The sequence below is a fragment of the Heloderma suspectum genome, chromosome 4 (assembly GCF_057233095.1).
Source record: "Heloderma suspectum isolate Gila_16-S chromosome 4, 16-S_ref, whole genome shotgun sequence".
NCBI classification, from domain to species: domain Eukaryota; kingdom Metazoa; phylum Chordata; class Lepidosauria; order Squamata; family Helodermatidae; genus Heloderma; species Heloderma suspectum.
In genome coordinates this window covers 173399096-173404883 of record NC_139461.1, presented here as the reverse complement: position 1 = coordinate 173404883, position 5788 = coordinate 173399096, and positions in this window count along the sequence as shown.

The window sequence follows — 5788 nt, the reverse complement described above, 5'->3', positions numbered from 1 at the left end:
TGGTACGACACCATGGATTAATTCACCCGCGGGGCTCTGAGACTCGTGCCGGCTGACATTTTGAATATGCATGCTGCAGTGGGGGCAGCTCCTTCAGATAAACAAATAACCCATGGGTTGTTCTAAGGTTAACTCTCAAATAACCCATGACACCTGTGCTGGCATATTCAAAATGGCAGCCGGCACATCTCACAGACCCATGAGTGAATTAACCTATGGTGCTTTATCATGACATGCAAACTAGCCCAGTGACTCAGGAGACCCTGCTGAATGGGGTGAACTGTAGGGAGGATCCCCCCAAATTGGGCAGAGGGACCTCCCACAAGAGGATCCCTTCGTCTCGCTGAAGGTCCCTCCCAGCTGGGAGTGCAGGGGCCGCTCCTTGGGATAAGAGGCCATGCTAGTTTCTTGATGGGAAGCCAGAAGGGCCGAATTGGATGCCTAAGTTGACAGTTGCCTATCCCTGCTCTCAGGGCTGGCCCAAGACATTTTGTTGCCTGAAGGTATAAGAGCAAATAAGCACACACACACACACCTTGCCTCCGCCCACAAAGTCAAGCAGCATAGTACCCAAGGCTGGCCAAATTATGCTGGTACCTGAGGCAGAAAATCCCACTAGAGATTTGAAGGCCTGGAAAAAAAAAATGGAAATTTTTTGGGGGGGACCCCCCCCCCATTTCCCCCTGTTTTTCCCTCAAGGATCTTTTTTTCTGAAAAACTGGAAACACTGAAAGCTTTAGATTATGAAATATTTTCTTTTAGAAAATAAGACAAGGTGTATATATATTGTTACCAAGCCTTTACTCCCTCCACCCAAATTATTTCTAAAACTATGTAATAAGACTTTTATAGAAAGACTACAGATGTAAAATGTCAGGAAATAATGAAGACATGAGGAAAATTGCTTTAAAAAAACCTAGCTGTAAAATTCTCCGCATAGTTATTTTTCCAATTTCTTATTAAAATTATTGATCCAATGTATCTTTTACTGATAGACATTTTGGGATGCTCTCAGTCATGCTCAGTTTCCCAACAAGTGAATAGATTCACCATATTATCATATAGAAGAAAATGTGCATTCTTGACAGTTTGGGTTTTATTCTACAGAGTTGTGTTTCTGGACTTGTCTTCCTCTGCCTCCTGTTCTTCTGGCTTCTAGGATGATTCAGACATTTCAGGGACTATTTGCTGAAGTTCCCTCTGGTCAGACATAAATTAGGAACCTAAAATATGTTATGTATAACTTGGTTTGCTCATAAAAGTAATCATGTTTGGCATATTAAATTTTAAAGGTATGATTTATTCAGACAAGAATTACAACTTACTGAGATCACTTTTTAAAGTATTCAAATATAGTGTTAATTTTATGAGCAAACCACATTATACATAATTTAACTATAGGAACATAAAGGCTGCTTTATATTCCTAAAGCAGCGTTCCTCAAACTGGTGCCCTACAGAAGTTTTGGACTACGATGGCCCACATTCCTGACCACTGGCCATCCTTCCTGAGGTTGATAAGAGCTGAAGTCCAAAATATCTGGAGGGAATCAGGTTGGGGGAAGGCTGTCCTAAAGCAACAAAGTAACTTTAGATCTGTAAAGAGTGCTAAAAGATAAGACCTCATTCCTATGGCCGCTAGACACTGCCTAGACAGCCACAGGACTTTTTGGTTTCTGGGAACCAATGTTGTCTGACCTTGGTTCCCAGAAATCACTCTCCCCTCCCACTCTTGGTTCTCCAGGCCCCTTCCCTCCCTGAAGCCACAGCTTGACACCCAAAAACATGTGACTAGCCAAAAATGCAGGGCGGGCGAGGTGCGGAGGAGAGGATCACCTCCGTCCTCCGTACATTGGATTTCGGAGGCTACTATCTCAATAAGATTGCTCCCCAAGTACTGCTTATTTTTTCTATTTTTTCCAAAACTCTGTTTTTTCCACACACACAAACAGGAAAAAATGGTTTTCTCCATAGCTTCAAAATTTCTGGAAATTTTACATCTCTAAATCCTACAACAGCCTCTCTCTGGGAATAAAAATGCAACAATAATAAATTAAATAACCAAGCTTTTGACATCCAAAATTATCTGCCTGAGGTGACTGCCTCACTCTGCCTAACACTAAGACTGGTCCTGCCAGACAGACTATGATTCTCATGTTGTTGTTGTTGTTGTTGTTGTTGTTCAGTCGTTAAGTCGTGTCCGACTCTTCGTGACCCCATGGACCATAGCACGCCAGGCCTTCCTGTCCTGCGCTCTCTCCCGGAGTGTGCTCATGTCCATATTCATTGCATCAGTGATGCTATCTAGCCATCTCATCCTCTGCTGTCCCCTTCTCCTTTTGCCTTCAATCTTTCCCAGCATCAGGGTCTTTTCCAGTGACTTTCCTCTTCGCATTAGGTGGCCAAAATATTTGAGCTTCAGCTTCAGTATCTCCTTCCAATGAGTACTTAGGGTTGATTTCCTTTAGGATGAACTGATTTGACCTCCTTGCAGTCCAGGGGACTCGTAAGAGTCTTCTCCAGCACCACAGTTCAAAAGCATCAATTCTTCGGCGCTCAGCCTTCCTTATAGTCCAGCTCTCACAGCCATACATTACTGCTGGGAAAACCATAGCTTTCATTAGACGGACCTTTGTTGGCAAGGTGATGTCTCTGCTTCTTACTATGCTGACTAGGTTTGCCATAGCTTTCCTCCCAAGGAGCAAGCGTCTTTTAATTTCATGGCTACAGTCACCGTCTGCGGTGATCTTGGAGCCCAAGAAAGTAAAATCTGTCACTGCTTCCATTTCTTCCCCTGCTATATGCCAGGAAGTGATGGGGCCAGTTGCCATGATCTTAGTTTTCTTAATGTTGAGTTTCAAACCAGCTTTTGCACTCTCCTCTTTCACCCTCAACAAGAGGCTCATTAGATCCCCTTCACTTTCTGCCATTAGGGTGGTATCGTCTGCATATCGGAGGTTGTTGATAATTCTCCCGGCAATCTTAATTCCGACCTCTGATTCATCCAACCCGGCATTTCTCATGATGTACTCTGCATATAAGTTAAATAAGCAGGGTGACAATATGCAGCCTTGTCGTACTCCTTTCCCAATTTTGAACCACTCGGTTGTTCCATGTCTGGTTCTTATGGTTGCTTCTTGACCCTCGTACAGGTTTCTCAGGAGACAGGTAAGGTGGTCCGGTACTCCCATCACTTTAAGAATTTGCCACAGTTTGTTGTGATCCACACAATCAAAGGCTTTAGCGTAGTCAATGAAGCAGAAATAGATGTTTTTCTGGAATTCTCTTGCTTTCTCCATGATGCAGCGAACGTTGACGATTTGATCTCTAGTTCCTCTGCCTCTTCGAAACCCAGCTTGTACTTCCGGTAGTTCTCGGTTCGCATACTGCTGAAGCCTAGCTTGTAGGATTTTGAGCATCACCTTGCTGGCATGTGAAATGAGCGCAATTGTGCGGTAGTTTGAACACTCTTTGGCATTGCCCTTCTTTGGAATTGGAATGTAAACTGACCTTTTCCAGTCTTGCGGCCATTGCTGAGTGTTCCAAATTTGTTGGCATATTGAATGCAGCACTTTAACAGCATCATCTTTTAGGATTTTAAATAGCTCAGCTGGAATACTGTCATCTCCACTAGCTTTGTTGTTACTAATGCTTCCTAAGGCCCACTTGACTTCACTCTCGAGGATGTCCGGCTCAAGTTCAGTGACCGCACTATCATGGCTATCAAGGACATTACTATCATGGCTATCAAGGACATTAAGATCTTTTCTGTATAGTTCTTCTGTGTATTCTTTCCACCTCTTCTTAATCTCATCTGCTTCTGTGAGGTCCCTGCCTTCTTTGTCCTTTATCATGCCCGTCTTTGCACAAAACCTTCCCTTGAGATCTCCAATTTTCTTGAAGAGATCTCTAGTCTTTCCCATTCTGTTGTTTTCCTCGATTTCCTTGCATTGTTCATTTAAGAAGGCCTTCTTGTCTCTCCTTGCTATTCTCTGGAACTCTGCATTCAGTTGGATATATCTTCCCCTTTCTCCCTTGCTTTTTGCTTCCCTTCTTTCCTCAGCTACTTGTAAAGCCTCATCAGACAGCCACTTGGCTTTCTTGCATTTCTTTTTCTTTGGGACGGATTTCGTTGCTGCCTCCTGAACAATGTTACGGACCTCCGTCCATAGTTCCTCAGGCAATCTGTCTATCAGGTCTAATCCCTGAAAACTATTCCTCACCTCCACTGTATATTCATAAGGGATATGATTGAGGTCATACCTGAATGGTTTAGTGGTTTTCCCTATGTTCTTCAATTTAAGCCGAAATTTTGCAAAAGTTGCTCATGATCTGAGCCACAGTCAGCTCCAGGTCTTGTTTTTACTGACTGTATGGAGCTTCTCCATCTTTGGCTGCAAAGGACATAATCAATCTGATTTCGATATTGACCATCTGGTGATGTCCATGTGTAGAGTCGTCTCTTGTGCGGTTGGAAAAGAGTGTTTGCTATTATCATATTATCTGTACCTAATGCTACAGAACCGTAAATTGAACCAAAACATCTGGATCCCCTGTAACAAATGGGTGTCAACTACATATTTACTAGAGTGCTTCCAGATGGGGGAGAGGAGTCCTCGGGCTAACAATCAGAAGACACTGTGGAGCTATTCCTTCCTTCCCTCTTTTTATTACATATTACAAAACACAAATACATCTTGGTAAATTTTGTAACTCCATTAACATTTTACAAGACTGATAAACATTCCAACATACACAATTAGTAACGTAAGTAGCGTTTCTATCTACATAATGCTTTAAAAATATATAACAGCACAATCTTACGGGGATAGTCAGCCACCTCCAAACTCAGAGGCGACTGACTATCCGACGCAGGCTGGGCAGAGCATGGAGGGGACCTTCTCCTCCGCACTTTGGCTGCCCTGCATTTCTGGCTAGACGGATGACTTTAGCTGTCTAGCCAGGGCACCTTGGAGTGGGGTGGGGGAGGCTGGATGGCACATGGGAAGCATGGCAAGGGCTGTCCCCTCCCCTCTTCCAGGAATGCCCCCTTTTCGGCCTCCCCATGCTGCTCTTACAAATGCAGTGCTGGGGATGAAACGCACCGCCTATGAGGCGGCAGGGGAGGGGAGTCGGTTTTCTGGGAACCCATGGAGTGTGGCTCCAAGCTTGGTTCCCAGAAAACGAAAAATCCTATGGCCATCTAGGTGCTATCTAGCAGCCATAGGATTGTGCCCTAAATAGTTTAATTATTATCAGTGCATATGGTCCTATTTTAACCATGCATTTAATATTTATTTATTTATTTATTGCATTTATACCCCGCCTTTTTTCCTCTTGCAAGGAACCCAAGGCGGCTTACATTATCCTCCTCCTCTCCATTTTATCCTCACAACAACAACCCTGTGAGGTGGGTTGGGCTGAGAGTCTGTGACTGGCCTAAAGTCACCCAGTGAGCTTCCATGGCTGAGTGGGGACTAGAACCCGGATCTTACCAATATCCAAATTGTGTTTGAGTCATAAACTCTAAAAAAAGGATGGGTTTCCAATTATTGAAAACAATTACTTCCTTCTTCCCCTCTCTTATTTCTGTTCAGTTTACCATTCTTGCGATTTCCCATGCGTTCACATCCCGCTTGAGCGCCTCGTTATTCCACTGCTTTTCCTAATCAAAGGATTTTTCGTGGTAGGAAAAAAGGCGGAAGCGGCGGGGTGGGGAAAACACGGCAGGGTTCGTCGTGGAAGACGATGTCGTCTGGACACACACACACACACACACACACACACCC